The following is a 17,688-nucleotide window of genomic DNA, read 5'->3' as shown; positions in this document are numbered from 1 at the left end:
CCCCCGTTCATGCTCTGTCTCTCTCTGTCCCAAAGATAAATAAAAAACGTTGAAAAAAAAAATAATATTTGTATATATTTTCCCTTTCTTTATAACTATATCCTTTTTGCTAACCTCAGATGTTTGCGTGATAAAGACAAAGGGGTAAATAAACCTCTTAAACTTCTGCTGCATGTGACAAAAGCCATCAGGGCAGTCTACAATGGAGGCAGTATAGAGCTTTTTGAGAGTATATTTTTTACAGAGGAAACTTTTCCAGGTCAAGAATTTGTGGAGGAATGCAAATATTGGGAGTATTTAATATCAAAACAGAAAAAAAATATCTAATTTACCTATGTACCAGTGTTTTATATAAATTATTTACATCTTTTCTAATATAAAAATAAGTTAGGTACTCTAAATGTCTCCATTTTACAAATGGGGAAAATGAAGTTTAGAAGTATTATAAGGTGCCCTGCCAAGGTCTCTCTCTGTCCAAATGGCTGTATGGAGAAATGTGTGCAGCTACTCTGACTTCAAACCCATGCTCTATTCTATACTGCATAGTAAGTAAAAACATAACTGTGTATATAATACTCGTTGAATGGGTAGGAAAATAATGGAAATGGAGAGTAAGAGAAAGAGAGAAGAGAAAGAAGAAGATGGGAACAAGAGAGTGAGGGAGAGAAAAATATATGATTATACAATCAAAATTTCAGACAAATGAGGGGCGCCTGGGTGGCTCAGTTGGCTGAGCGTCTGACTTTGGTTCACGTCATGATCTCATGGTTGGTGGGTTCAAGCCCCGCATCGGGTTCTGTGCTGACAGCTTCGGATTCTCTGTTGCCCTCTCTCTGCCCCTACCCCATTTGTGCTTTCTCTCTCTCTCTCTCTCTCTCTCTCTCTCTCTCAAAAATAAATAAACATTCAAAAAATTTTTAAAAATTATCAAATGATCCTTTTAAGGGCTTATAAATGTTTTGTGAGGACACTTGTGAAGTAATAATTTGAGTTATTTTTTTTTCATAATCTGAGTGCATTTTAAAACATGTATAGGATGCTTATGGTTATATTTAACTTGTTCTTTCATCACTTTCCATTGATTATGAAAACACATATTTCACAAGTTCCTAAGACTCTCCATTAATTTTGGCCATTTTGTTGAGTGTAATTTTCATAAATTATTTTTGATGTTATGTATTTATAAAAACACAGGACCTCAGAGTTGGAGGGTCACATATTTAACCACCTATTTGCTGCTATGTTCTCTCTTCCAACTATTCCAGAAATATTTGTACAATTGTCTTGACCCATAGGAAATCCTCATTCATATTGTCACATGCTGAATATTTGAAATTATGTATTATGTTTCACTTGAATAATCTCTTAAATCTAGCTTAAACTTTAAACCCTTTTTCTTATAAATTTCTTTTTTCTTGGGAGCTTCCAACAAACATAAAAACCTCTCTGCTTAAATCACAGGAAATGTTGGACAAAATTTTTTAGAAAGTTATGTCTCTGCTCAAATGCATGATACATCATTATGGGATAGTTCAAATTCTTCAGATTAAGAGGAACTGTATTTGAGGAGCTGTATTTAAATAACTACTCTAGAGGAAATTTATCTACAGTGGGACCTGATTTAAATGACACAATTCTAGACCCTGAACTGATATAAAAATGGATTAGAATTTAGGTATGCTTGCAAAGGCGAGTATATTTTTATGTGGAAGAGATGTTATTTTGGGGCTCAGAAAGCAGACTATGGTAGTCAGTCTCCAAGATGACCCCAATGATCTCTTCTTGGTATTTATGCCCTTGAGTAATCCCATCTCACATTGTATCAGATACATTGTACTCTATGTGACCAAAAGAATTAACAGAAGAGGTGATGCATGAATCCCAAGGCTAAGTCATATGTAAAAATATTGTGGCTTCTCCAACACCTTCTCTTGGATCATCCATGTTGGTGAAAGACAGCTACCATGTCAGGAGAATACTCAGGCAACCTATGGAGAGCCCCATGTAACTAGGTATTAACACCTCCTGATCACAACTGGAACTAAGTTTGCCAGCAGTGTAAATTGGTAAATTTCATGGGCATGGATTCCAGTCTCAGTTCGGCTTTCAGATGATTTCAGCTCTGGCTAACTAACATCTTGACTGCAAATTTCTGAAAGACCCCAATCCCAAACTACCTAGCTTACCCCTCTCAGATTCCTGACCCTAAGAAATAATAAATGAAGTGATAAATGCTTGATGTTTTAAACTGCTAAGGTTTAGAATAATGTATTGTGCAGCAATAGGTAACTGAAGTAGATGTGGAAGGTCTAAAAAGGCTGAGTAAGTGGGAATGCTGGTTTGGATACAGTAGGTAAGGTGAGAATATGTCCTTCACTTCAGTCATCAGGAATACACCAGTGAGAGATACCTCACTTCTTAGCATCGCTAAGAAATTCAGTACTGGGGCGCCTGGGTGGCTCAGTTGGTTAAGCATCTGACTTTGGCTCAGGTCATAATCTCAGTCCGTGAGTTCGAGCCCCACGTGGGGCTCTGTGCTGACAGCTCAGAGCCTGGAGCCTGCTTCCAATTCTGTGTCTCCTTCTCTCTCTGCTCCTCCCCGGCTCGTGCTCTCCCTTTCTCTCTCTCTCTCTCTCTCTCTCTCTCTCTCTCTCTCTCTCAAAAATAAATAAACATTAAAAATTAAAAAAAAAAGAAGTTCAGTGCTGTAACTTCTCTCAAGTCAAGGCTGACAGGAGGTCACAAATATTGACTTGTTCATATCCATGAATAATTATGGACCTCCTCCTCCTTTACTCCAGAGGTAATAGCAGCCAAGTGCAGGTCTTAAATGCCAAAAGACAGGAGGTGGCAATGATCATAGAGATTGGTGAGACTAGAGGAGCAGCCAAAACATCCTGATCCACAAAGAGATTTAATTTTTTTTAACATTTATTCAATATTGAGAGACAGAGCATGAGCATGGGAGGGACAGAGAGAGGAGTAGACACAGAATCCGAAGCAGGCTCCAGGCTCTGAGACATCAGCACAGAGCCCGACATGGGGGTTGAATCCATGAGCAGTGAGATCATGACCTGAGCCAAAGTCAGACACCCAGGTGCCACCCAGGTGCCCTGATCCACAAGGAGATTTAAAGCTGAGTATTAGAGCATGATACGTTTAAGGGGGAAAAAAAGTGCCAATAAGGTTTATGCTTAGCATCTATAACCAGGAAAAAATAATGTAGAGTCAAGAGTCTGATGGTAGTCATCCAAATGACAAATTATGATCCCTTGCTCAGTTCCTAGACTTGAGCCAATTTTTAGGTGCAGTATCTATTGATGGAAGAAGAGATCATGTGCCTAGGAAGTAGGACCCAGCAGTACCATGGTTAGTACCATTTCACTGTGTAAAATACCCTAGACACTTCTCCAAAGTGATTTACAACCATTTACATTGGGGAAAAGAAAATACTTAGAGAATTTTGAGTCAGTTGCACACAGGGCACACAGGGTCTATGCTGATTTGGAAACTCAAAGAACCTAAGTGTCATCTTGATACATATCCTCCATTAGAGTAGTGGCTTACCAGAGTAGGTAATAATGGAATTATGGGTAAAGGTTGGCTCATCGTGCTTGCATAGCATGAGTAAAATCACCCAGTGGTTTATGTAATTGGGGTTGATATACTTTTTAATTGGAGTAACTTCCACATTGGGTCCCTAGACTATGAAGCAATGGAGATACAAAAGTGACAACTCAAACATCATTTCTCAAGCCAATATGAAAATGAAAACAAAAGATCTTGGTAGTGGGAGGATGATGCTTGTGAACTATTAATTACCTAAAGATTGCAGGTGTGATTATGCCTAACCTATCCAAAGTTCATCAGGTGAGACCCTGAAGAAACAGGAGGGATACTGGATAATGACTAAAGACCCACGAACTTGACCAAGTGATAGTTATGTTCACATTTGCTACATTGAACATGGTATTGTCTCTAAAAGAAATTAACAAGGCCTTTGGAATATGGTATACAGTCATTTTCTATTTCACTCTGACTAGAAAAAAAGAAGCAGAAATAGATACATTTATGGATAATAGACAATAATATTTATTCATGTCTTTACATTGTTGCCATCCTCTGTCAAAATATAGTCTGAAGATATAGATCTGTCTATCCCGTAGAACATCACATTGATTCAATCAATGACAGATTGTGTATCAATGACAGATTGTTGATTAAACAGGATGAGGAGCAGGGGGAGGATAGTATAACCCTGACCTTTGCAAGCATTATCATGGAAAGAGTAACAAACCACCAACTAGACAAAATGACCTGGGCAGTGGTCTTTGGTTATTTGTTATCATTGGCTACTCTGAAATGAGAATGGAGGGCCCATAAACAAAGTCTAAAAGATTGTAGAAGTGGACACTATCCATGAGCCGAACACCATAAACTCCTACTTTGTAAGACTTACCTGCTACTTAATATTAAATAATCCAACAATAGAGAGCAACTCATATACTTCAACTATACTTTGGGACACTGATTACCTAATAAGTTGACTATACTGGTACCCTTCTATCCTGGAAAGCCCAGCAATTCATCTTGATACGGAGACATATTTATACCTGGTGAGGACCAAACTTCCTGTACACAAAGTGTCATTCAATACCACTATCTACGTGCTTACAGAATGAATAACTGATCGACAGGCATAGAATTCCACACCACAAAGCATCAGACCACTAGATCCTCTTCACAGTGAACCCTGGGATCCACCTGCTATATCAATTACCATACCACTCAGAAGCATCTGGTCTCATAGAGTATTGGAATGGACTTCTAGAGGCATAACTGATATGCCAACCGGGGATATAATATTCTGCAAGAGTGGGGTGGCATTCTCCATGATGCAGTCTTTGCATTAAATCAGATACTGGTCTATGGAACTGTGTGCCTAATGGAAACCAAACCGAACCAACCAACCAACAAACAGAAATCATTGGTTCAGGCACAAAGAGGGAACTGGGAGTGGATCTACTTACTACCTCTCCCAATAGCCAATTGAGAGACTTTTTGTATCAGGTCCCTGTAACTCTGGGATATGGATGATTTGAGTTTGCAGTCCACAAAGCAAAAGTAGTCGTGGCAGAGGATGTAGCATGTGACACTGATACCTTCGAAAATAACATGCATTAAACCATAGGCTATGGCTGTTTTCAGGGCCATTTGTGGATCTCGTGATTATGATCCAGCAGGCAAGAATAAGAGCCACTATTTTGGTAAGGCCATTGGCTGTGAGGAGCAAGAAGAGCGAAAGCTGCTTATGACAACAAGAGTAGGGAGGAGTATGTGCGGAACCCTGGTAATCCACTTTTCCGTGTCTTTTTAAACAGTGTTTATTTATTTCTGAGAGAGAGAAAGTGGGGGAGGGTCAGAGAGAGGGCAACAGAGGATCTGAAGCTGGCTCTGTGATGACAGCAAAGAGCCTGATGTGGAGCTCAAACCCACGAATCGTGAGATCAGGACCTGAGCCAAAGTCTGAGACTTAACCGACTAAGCCACCCAGGCACTCCCACTTTCCCATGTCTTAATACTCCCTTCCGCTACTGCAATTTCAAGTGAACTCATGTGGCAAATCAGTCCTGAGACGTGGAGTCCTCTAGTAAGTTATTTTGACTTGAGGACTAGCCATAGGCATGGCTAAAACATTTTGGCAACTTCACTGCCATATGAATTTCTTCCTATTCCCTATTCTTCCAACTCTTGTTTCTCAAGTGTCAGACCTGCACTGTAGTTTGAAGGTTCTATCTGGCTTCTAGTAATTTACTTTTTAAACAATGTATCAGGAGCACAGCATCCCTCCCCGGTCACTACTTTTGTGAAATCTTACGGGAGAACCTATCCAGACCTCTCCTTTCACAATTATCAAGTATTGTCTCCTAGTTTTATATCAATGAATTTTTATGCAAATATCCTCTCTTCAATTTGATTATAATTGTGGTAAAGAAGGGAAAAAAACATTCAAACTAGTTCTCTAGGTATAGTAGTTAGGCCAGTAATGTTTTTTGGTACTGCAACTGAGTATACATATTTGAATAAGAATACTGGCTTTGCGCAGTGGTTGTATCATAGCCCATGAGGTTTATCTGAGATGTGATTATTGCTAAATGAAAGGAATATTATACATAATTACCTTATATTAACCTCCAAAAACAAACTTGAACTGTGCCTGTGTTTATGCATATTATAAAATACCAACTTTAATAATACACATACAAAAAAACTGATACATTTTAAAACAGCATGCATTATTAATCCCACAGACATCATCCAGAAAGTTCTTGGTAATAAAATCAACTTATTAGTTATTTACATTGAACACAATATTATGAGCCATAAGAAAATGGATGAAAGAGACATGGGTAATATGGATGTCTACTCAGGAAACCATGTTTTATGATGACTGTTGAAACCCTTGAAGAACATATTTATATAAGGCAATAAAATAAAGAATTTAGAGCTTGGAAGAACAGGATCTTTATAATAATCTTGTCATTTAGTTTTATTTTGCAGATATCTATAAAATTAAAAACTTACCACAGTCATAATGCTGACATATATCCCAATATCATGTCCAATGTTCTACCTCACAGATAATCCATCAGCCATGACCAAGGTCTTAATGATACATCTTGACCACTTTCACAAACTAATACTTAGCATATTAATGGAAAGAAGATAGACTTTCAAGCCAGACCAACCTGAAACTCACTTCATGCTAATTTCATGACCTTGGGTAAGGCAAATAAACTTTCTCAAGCTCATAGCCATCATCTGTAAGATAATAGGAATGCCCATCATAGACAGCTGGGTGAGGAATAAGTATAATGTTCCTGGCATGCAGCAAACACTTAATAGTGATTATCATTTATCTCTATTGCTCTTGCCAAGCCAGCCATAAACAATAATGTAGAAATGATGTTTACAGTACCTAATAAAAGTTCATTCTTTAAGAAAACAATACCAACGGACGATCTACATTTACCTTTAGAGAATTAAGGGTTTGAAAGAGATTATGTTAAATATGCAATGATATGACACTAAACCTTTTTTTTTTTTGGTAAACAATTCAAGTTTAACTTTTAAAGAAGAAAGCTATATTGTAGCTTTATTTGTCCCAGGTATTTATGAGAAAGCTTATAGTAAAATATAATTTTGTTCATCCATGAACCTTTAGGACTTCTCGCAAACCATCAATAAACTTCTATTAACATAGAACTAGCGGTACTTGATCTCTGGGATCAACTATCTTTGGCTTTTTTGAAAAGAATGAGAAAGTTTGGGGCGCCTGGGTGGCTCGGTCAGTTAAGCGTCTGACTTCTGACTTCGGCCCAGGTCATGATCTCGCAGTCCGTGAGTTCGAGCCCCGCGTCGGGCTCTGTGCTGACTGCTCAGAGCCTGGAGCCTGTTTCCGATTCTGTGTCTCCCTCTCTCTCTGCCCCTCCCCTGTTCATGCTCTGTCTCTCTCTGTCTCAAAAATAAATAAACGTTAAAAAAAAAAAAAATTTAAAAAAAAAAAAAAAAAGAATGAGAAAGTTTAATAAAGATAATTTTCAAGTACTAGATAATGAGAGAAATAGGAAATGCGTTCCAATGGAATTATGCATTCCACATTTTTTCTTGTTTAAATAAAATAGGTATATAATTTTGTAAATATATTCCTATGAATAATACATCTAACATGAGGCAAGATTGGCTAAAAAGCACTGGAGGATTATTAAAACCACTAGCTCACAAACACACAGCATATGTTCTGTGATACCTCTTAGGAGAATGTTTCAAAGTGTTCTTATTTGATTTGTGTATCATCATTTCTCTTTGGAAAAATGGTGCTATTCTGCATATGTTTAGCTTTGCTTTAGTAATTTATGATTACAAAATGCAACTTTTGACTTGGAACAAAAACAAATAAGTACAAAGCATTTTTTTTTCTTGTGTCATTCTAGTTTTCTTTCATCTCTTCAGAAGCTAGAATGACCTGGACAATAATAGCACATTTTAATTATTTGAAAATGTTTGAACACAAGCAGGTGTGACAGGCAATGACAATGTGAAAAACACACTGACAATCCACTTGTTGTTAGAGACATCAATGTTTATTATGTGATCATTTATCAATGAAATGATGCCAAAATTCACACTTTTATATTCCACGATTTTGCACATTGCAACTTTCATGTCACAGAATAGTTTTGTGTGAAAAAAATAAAAAAAAGAATAGCTGTGTGTGTTACTTTTCCAATTAGAATGTTTAGTTACAACACGATTTATTAGAATTATTTTCGAGTACTGTGCTACTTTTTATGTATTTCTATGTATGCAGGTAATAGAGCCCAATATTTAAAGTCAGACAGAGTGCACTTGAATTCTGGCAATGATTTTTAAAATTGAAACTGTGTGGATGTCAGGAAGTTATAGTTATTTTACTACATGTACTCACAAACAGAACCAATGCATTCAGTGAAAAGATTATCTTAAGAGGGAATCCATGTTTACATGCATGAGAAATGCTGATGTAATGTAGCTTAACAAACTTATCAAAATTAATACTCATACAATTTTATATATATGGCATGGGAGAGACTAGAATAAATTAATACTATTTAAAAGTTAGAAAAAGTTTAGAAGATGATACAGTAGAGTTTTCTAATTTGAGCTGACCAGGCTCTTTGTAATTTTAAAACCCATGCCAGGAGGAGAAACTAATTCTTTAAATGTATGAAAAGCTTATACTATATAGCATATTTTCAAAAGTATGCTTCATTGAATTAAGTCATTTGCATTTAACTGAAATATTATTGAAATATAATGGAAAAAATATATTTTATGTGTGTGCATTTGCATATGTGTATAAATTTATTCCTAAGCTTCATGTATTCAGCCACTGTGTAGAAAAATAATATACACTAATTTTTGCTTCTGAAAACAAAAACAAAAAAATTGTTTTTTATTAAATAGAGAAATGAAGTATCAATTTACTATGGCTTGTATACAAAGAGAATCTCACAGAATCAAGGGAGATAAAAATAGATCCAACGTTTGGAAAGACATCCATGCTGTGTGTGCAGTATCAGTTTCGTAGAAAGAAAAATGTAATTATACTTCAGTATTAGTAAAGTGTTCACAATAAAATTTAGTTACAAAATTAAAATTTAATGACCTATATTTGATACTTACTGTAGTTGAACAAACAAGAGGAAAAAGGGTTTAACTTACCAACATATATAAGATCCAGGGAGGTTGAGTTCATCAAGCTCTTTTTTGAAGGACTCATTTATGATTAAAGGCTAGGGAAATGAGTGGAAGGCCGTGGATTTTTCATAGCTGTCTGCTCAGAATGGTAAGGGCCATCTTTCACTAATCTACGTCTACTTAGGAAATTATCTGTTAGCTCCCATTTATTCTGTTTAATGTCTTTGGTAGATGTTTAAAGACAGAAACAGATGAGAAAATATACATTATTAACTCCTGTAAATCTGCACATAGTAGTAGAAGTAATTTCACTATATCTTAAATATTTGCCAAAAGAATCTCAGAAGACCTCACAAGACCTCAGAGGTAGTTTTATTTTTTTTCCTTTAAATTCAATATTTTCCTCTTTCTTTTTTCTTTTTCCCTATTGCTACACAACAATTGGGGTCTGTTGAGCACTCTCAGAAACCACTCTTTTAAATACTTCCATGTAAAAAGTTTTTCATCGTTACACTTTCTTCTGATAACTATGAAACGTTGCAGTATTTTCCAAAGGCAACATTTTAGTTAGCTATGTATTCCATTTCTATTTCAAATGGCTTATGAGTGAATATCTCCGTAATCTGTATGTTTATATAAATCATTAATAACCTATCCAAAGAATACACTGGATACCTAAAGACCTCTCTATTGAACACTATTTGTTTGCTTGGCTTGATTTAGTGATTTTTTTTCTTTTTTTTTTTTTTTTTGCTACACTCAATTCTTTTGAAAGGAGAATTGAAAATGGTATCAAAATGATTAATCCAAAAATCATGTTTCCTCACGTATCAGCTCATCTCTAAACTCATCTCTGTGCTTTAGAATAACCTCTTCAACATCTAGATAATTGCCTTAACTACTCACAATATTTTGCATGTTTTTCAAAGATACCATGTTCTTTAAATACTTAAGATGATCCCCAGAAAAACAAATGCTATAATGTTAATTTTATAATAATAACTAGATGTGATGATTCTTTTTAAATCATTTCTCTGGTTAAATTCCAAGAAAATTTAAATATATTAAGAACTGCGTTGTGGCAACATGAAGCTGCTCACCCCTGTGGAGCTCACACAAGCAGAGGGTCTAGATTCCCTCTGAGCTTCCAGGCCACCGAGGTCCACATGCACCCCGGGGGGAGTTCACCCCCAACTTTGTGACATGTATGATTCCCAAGGTGGAGTGGGCAGCTTTCCTGGATGTGGGGGATACCATGTATCTGGCCAATGTACCCAAAAGGCCATTTGAAGGGTACAAGGGTGATGAGAAATTTCTGAGGAAGATGGCCACTTGCTGCTGGAGGTGGATGTGTTGGGGGGGCACCCCGCAATGCCCGGGGCCTGTTCCTCATCAGCCATGGGATCCCCAACATGGTGCTGCGTGATGAGGAAAGTGAAACCTAATCCTACTGGGCACTGCTAGGTTTTCATTCTGTAACAGTGTATATCTTTGTTTCTGTCTATCCTGTTTGCTAGTTCTGTCATGAGTATCTTCAACCCTTGACCCAGTGACATGCCAAATGCAGTGTTCATGAGAGTGATATGTTTTTTTTTTGTTTATTAAAGATTCAATCACCCCCCCAAATAATTGCATTTACTTAATATATTTATGATTGTTGTTTGAATAATCAATTGAAAAAAGAGACCATAGCTTATGTATATTATGTATATTTCTCTCCAGCCCTGACAATTCAACAAAAAATATTAACTAAAAGTTATGTTAAAAACAGTGGTACTGTAACACTTTAAATTAATACCTGGATCATTCTAGAGATTAAAGAAAATTAATTTTAAAATTTAATTCATCTTGGGACTATTGATGTAATTTAAATATCTGCTTGTTTTTATAAATTGCATTAAAGTATATACCTTGAATGTTTTCCTCAGTAGTTACTTCAAGGCTTATATACTATCTAACTCTCAAAATATAATATGTCGTATCTTAAAGCTCTTTATGTGTATCACATCATATTACATTTAATCAGGAAGTATGTAGCTGACAACTATTCTTTTGACTTTTTCTAATACTCACACTTAGGAGTACTAAAAGGAGAATTCAGGTTATAAAACCTAAAATAGTAACTTAGAATTTGGGAACTTAGTGTTTGTTTTCCACCATTTACAATTCAAAGACACCTTTCTGCCTTTCCCACTCCCCCTGTCACCAGTAACGCATAACAATATTAGAATGTTCTAGGAAAAGATTTACACTTTTCTTCAATCTACCCATAACTGTCTCTTTGGAAGCACAAAACCCTAATAGTTTATGAAATTATATGTCTGTGTCAAGAATAAAAAGACATAAGATAAAATTTCTTGTACCTCAGAGAGCATTAGATATAAAACAATAAAATAAAGACAAGGCAAGCGCCAGAGGACTCTTGTCATCCACAATGTCTTGAAATAATCAAGAGGCTTAGATTAAATCCTATGACAATGGTGCTCTAATCAGGCTTCATGTACTCAAATACATATTGTAAACCTAGTCACTAAGGTATTGGGATATATAGCATTGTGTATTCTTTTTTTTAAATGTTTTCCTAATTAAAAGATAAAGACAAAAAGCTAAGATACAATAATAACATACTGCAGAGTATAAAATTTATTTATTAAATATCATCAGATAAAGTAGGTCAAATGTTTAAATAAAGATCCTCATGGACGCTTTAAGTTAAGAAATCCATAAGAACCTGCCCTTGTCCCTATCAACTTTGTTTTTAGAACGATGATAATCAAATTATGAAGGAGAGAATCTGTACTATCCATTAATGATTATCATCTCAGAGCAGGTAAAATTACATCACATAAGTTGCCTTTTTATATTTGTCAACACTCTTTGAATATACTTCATCATTATTCTTGGAAATGACCTAAATGTCTTTTATAAAAATAAACACATACCCACAGTCACGCTTAAGGAAAACTTGTAAGCTATACATTCTGTTGCAGTTTTAGTACATATATCAGTACCGGTGTGACTAAAATATGATATAAATATCATTCTAATTATATATTATTTGTTAATTTCATACTACCATGAAAAAAAGCTCAGCCAAATTATTACCTCCAAATTGCTTAATTTACTTAAAAGAAAATATCATTCGTATCAAATATTCTTTATTTTAGTTATATTTTATATGAATATCAAATATTCTTTACTTTGGTAGTTTTAAATTTTTTTAATAAAAGTTTATCTGGTTTCAGAATACTTTTTTATTTCTCTACATCATTCTTCATTTATCATATTTGGACAGGAAGTTCTTAGGATGGTAAATTTATAAACTAATGCTCTTAACTATAGAAATGACAACCATTTCAACACACTTTTTGCCAATATAAAAACTTCCAAATATTGATTTTATTATATCTCTCAACTAGGAACATACACAATATCATCTTCAACCTTAAGAAAAACATTGTTCCTTGAAAGAATTCAAGATACAATTCAAACACTAAGAAAAAGCAACAAAGCCTGACCTAAATCTGTAGTATTCATTCCACTTTTTCTTATGGGTACCCTTGATTCTTCTTCTCATGGGCACCATTTTATTTATTTAAAATAAATTCAAAAAACATAACTATCCTGACATTGTTACTCTTTTATTTTTCCATCTGATATTTTATTCCAATGACAAGACTTTATTTAATGTTCCCTCAGCTGGCCTATGTAATTGCCCTCTTGTGTCCCATTTTTATTCTTGGAGATTCCTACACTGGACAAACGATCAAATGTTAACTCTGCAGAAAATGTGAAATCCTTTATGAGAACCTCAAGAGTTTCTAGGTGGCTCTGACTACCTCTTTAAAGGGGTAATGAGTGTCTTATGTCTAGACCTGCATAAGCCCACACATGCCAATAATCTGATAATTGATCCACAGACTCCCATCCACAGATGACAAACAATATTTTAAAAATTAAACTTTGGGTGCCATGTAAAGTATTAGTTGGCTATTGTATTTCAATAAAATTTTATTCACTTCTCAAAGCTAATATGAGAACCAAGCTTAGCTCAAAAAACATTAAATATCTTAATGATTTTGTATATACTGGGTTCAAGCTAGTACCAAGTTTAAGTTCAGTCAAGGTCAACTCAAAACAGTAATCTATCCCTAAAATTGTTTAAGATTAACCTTAACTATCATGATCATACCTTCTCCAACACTGTCCTAATTCTGTTTTCCTGCCTGTCCTCACAACAACCAATAGGCTTCTTCCTATAATAAGAAAGTAGTACCCTTAATAAATGTTTTAAAAGGCAAGGGGAAATCTTAGGTATGGAATGTTTTCCTCCAGTCCTTCTTGAGGGAAGGAATATATATAGAATAAAGGGATGTTAAATCCACTGACCAAAGAGGATCAAGAACATACTGATAATCAAAACTTAGGTTAAAGTTTTAAGTGATTTACATGTATTGTCTCATTGTCTCACACCCGCTATATGGCATTTTTTAATAAAGAAAAAAAGGCATAGAATAGTGGTCAAAACTGTCCAGAGTACTATAGGTAATAAATGACACAGACAGAGAGAGAGACAAACTTAGGCATTTGGCTTGTTAGGCAACATATTTTTAACCATTAAGACAACCTGCCTGTTAAGATCCATTTATTCATTCAATTTGCGCCACTTATAACGTGCCAGTTACTGTACGAGACAATGGATATAGGTAAGTGAATAGGAAGAATTTTGCAACAAATGAAAATAAACAAACCAAAAACCCTGCCTCATTGATCCTAAATTTTATTTTTAGGAGTGAATCAATACACCATTAGAAGTAATATATATATTCTATTTTGGATCAAGACAAATGTGGGAAGGAAAATAAACCACAGAAAGAGAATACAATGTGCTTAAGATATGTATGTTGGAGGTTTAAACAAATAGATAGTAGAAAAGTCACATTGATCATATTTGTGTTTTAGGAGAACTACTGTGTCAGCAACTTATAAAATGATTCAGAGGAAAGAGTGAGAATTTGATTCAGAATAGAAAGTTTGCATACAGAAATATTGTAAGAAAAAAATGAAATTTTTGGAGCAGCTTTCGAAGAAATTAGTCAGCTGAGAATCCTGAAGGCAATATTAAAGACTAGCCAGAGGATATCATGTTTGTCTTAAAAAAAAATCTCAGGATCTACAGACTAAGAACTGGAAAAGTTTATTTTGGAATATTGTGTGGCTTCTACTACTTTATTTAAAAAAAAAAAAAAACAGTTAAGCTTCTTTACTTATATGCACAATGTCTCCAGAAAATGTGTAGGAATGTAAAATGTGCAGAATTTGAATAATGAAATTATAACATAATAAGTCATGCTGAGAGAAAAATGATAAAACCAGTGACTCTGAAATAATACCAATGCATGAGAGCTCAGAAGGTTACTAATCGCCTTCACACATCACGTGTATGCAGTTTGCTTCATGAATGGTGCAATGTTAAGAACGATAAAAATTGAAGGTTGAATCTCTGAATTCAAAAATTGATGATCATAGCAATCTATGGTTAGAGTCTTTTAATGTTTTTCGATTGTTTGTATTTGCTTTTTGTCATACTGTGGCCTGCATTCTTTATGGGCTGTTGATATAATCTACTGCACTGTTGAGAGAAAAGGTTTTCATCAGCTTTCCAGATAGTACATGAAGCTACCACACGAGCTGAATCATTATTCATAGCGTTAGATCTGTGATACATACATGTGACCTGAAGATCAAGTGGCCTTCTTGCTTATGTTTAAAGAACTAGTACATTAAAATTCACTCCATAGGGCACCTGGGTGGTTCAGTCAGTTAAGCGTCCAACTCTTGGTTTTGGCTCAGGTCATGATCTCATGATTTGTGGGATCAAACCCCGTGTTAGGCTTTGCACTGACAGCATGAAGCTTGTTTGGGATTCTCTCTCTCCCTCCCTGCTCCTCCCCTGTTCATGCTCTTTATCGACACAAACACACATTTTTTTAAAAATTCACTCTACAATCGTTAACCAAAGTCACTCAATTTATTTGGGTCTTCTGCACCAAAGTTTCATCTATCATCTTCTTTTATAAATCATATATCTTGGAAAGAAATATGTTTATTTCTTTAAATTAAAGAATATTTGTTTACATATAACATTTTCATCAACTATGTTTTTGTTTTTAGAAATGAAGGGAGAAAAATCTGTGAAGGTGATTGATTTAAGATGTAAGCAAATAATATGCATTCCCTTTCCTCAGAAAATGTTTCCATGATTTCATATAAAGTTAATGTAGTTGGGTATATAATCAAAGTTAATGGTAATGCAGGCTTATTACATTGTGTGACCAATAGTGGGACAATAAGAATGTGTATTCTTATTAACCAGCATAACTTCATGGCACTCTAAGCATGTTTTATCATTCACTTAGCCAATTAGCGATTTGTATTTTTCTGAGTGGCTCTAAAATTTTTGAAGCAGTAAAATAACATCATGCTGAGTGTTCTGGCTCAAAATACTTTATACATGTTTTATATATTCTGAGACTATAGTAGTTCAGAATAAAGTTCTATATTTTAGATTACACAAAACAATGTTCCTTTATTTACATTGCTCTCCATAAAAGTTGTCAATATATATTCTCCCTGTAAACACGTCTAAATGTTCTTATTTCTTTTCATCTACAATAACATTATATATTTTCTTCTTTAAAAACAAGTTTAAAATTAAACTTTGTTTCAATGGCATAGCTTCTCTCTTTTAGATCCCACACATCCTAACAACAACTTCATGGTTCCTTTTCTCCACGGATCCATCTTTTTCCATGTAAAGGGGGCACAACGATGAACAGAAACAGCATTTTCTAACATGCTGACTTACTTGGGAGGTAGTAAGAAACTCACAAAAGAACAGATGCTGTGAAAGTAGCCGGAGATTGTTATACATTATATTCATGATAAACTTAAGTATAGGAGAGAGGAAAGGCAAGTGATTTTCATTGTGAGTCTGTGTAGGAGGTTACGGAAAGATAGCAATTTGAATTTTTTCACCTACTTAAAAGAAACGATGCAGAATATTCTGAAATTGCTCCTGTGTTGGAGAAAATAAGAAAAATATTTTAAATATTAATAGTCATTATCTTGGCTTAGCAAGGACACACAAGACTGTCAAGAGTAGCAATCACAAACTTAAAATTGTTTGGGTCATATCACTGCAGAGTGCATAGAATCAGTTTATCATTTTCCTCTGTTTTTAAGGCTTTTCCACATTCATATTGTCACTATTGTTTAACATTTAAGAAGTTTTCTGAGTGGGTTAAATATAACTCTACATATGTAAAAAGCATGCCATCTGCTCTAACACACTGTACTGTAAGGAAACCCATGTAAATGCAAGTTTATCTTCAATGCTGAATGCATATTCATCTCTCAGGGTATACTACTGACTCTTCTTTCGTCTACCATACAGATTCTGTGAAGTTGTAGATGATTTCTCGGTCTTGAAAGTCAGCCTACCCCATAGCGCCAAGAAGCTTTATCCGAATACACATAGGTGATGAACTTGTTTTTACTCTTTGCTGGGGTCAGGCAGGGATTGATACTAGCTTAGTGGCATTTATAAAAATCTTTCAATCAGTTTTATAGTAGATACATATTCCTATCCTTCTTCTTTCATGGTACTGATTAGGATTTTATTTCATGCAAGTCTTTATATCAGGCTTGGGATACGGAGAATAAGGCCCTCGAAGACCTTATTGATGCCTACAGAGACAATCACATGTATGCGTATACCACACAGTGTAGAAAGAGGAAATCGTCAAAGCTGTTGGTGGGTGAATAATAGGAAAATTTCACACAGTGGGATGTGTGTATGTTGGTTAGACAAAAGTAGAATGGATACTCCAGGCAGAGGTTAAGAATGACTGAAAAGGTATGTTCTGCTGGAGACAGCTAAGTGATCCTACAGAGATTAGACTGAAGAAAAGGGGTAATGACTTACAGAGATGTGCATCAGAAATGCCAGGATAAAGAACCGAACAAAGGCAACAATCAAGAAGGATTAAGAATTTACTCTGTGCAGGGCGTCTGGGTGGCTCATTCTGTTAAGCGACCGACTTCCGCTCAGGTCATGATCTCATGGTTAGTGAGTTCCAGCCCTGTGTCGGGCTCTGTGCTGACAGCTCCGAGCCTGGAGCCTGCTTCAGATTCTGTGTCTCCCTGTCTCTCTGCCCCTCCTATGTTCGTGTTCTGTCTCTGTCTCTCTCTGTTTCTCAATAATAAATAAAAAGTTAAAAGAAAAAAAAAGAATTTACTCTGTGCAAGGAACCAAAATGAAGTTACATGTATCATGATTCTTGCCTTTCCTATGCATTGATGAGTCGTAAAGAAAGTGCATGCTTACAAATAGAAGAGGTGGATTTTTGAATAAATAAAAGATCGCAGGCATATATAAAATAATTG

At 35.2% G+C, this 17,688-nt stretch overlaps 1 non-coding gene across 1 annotated transcript; it reads left to right on the top strand.

The window, feature by feature from the left end:
* The first annotated feature begins 6,094 nt into the window (after positions 1-6,094).
* Positions 6,095-6,242, top strand: LOC147582054 (U4 spliceosomal RNA). Its single transcript, XR_015250689.1, has one exon. It is a non-coding gene; the product is annotated as a U4 spliceosomal RNA (small nuclear RNA).
* The last annotated feature ends 11,446 nt before the right edge of the window (positions 6,243-17,688 follow it).

This window comes from Puma concolor, chromosome B1 (genome assembly GCF_028749965.1).
Source record: "Puma concolor isolate L17-30 chromosome B1, mPumCon1.1.hap2, whole genome shotgun sequence".
Lineage (NCBI taxonomy): Eukaryota > Metazoa > Chordata > Mammalia > Carnivora > Felidae > Puma > Puma concolor.
This window is presented reverse-complemented; position numbering and strand designations above follow the sequence as displayed.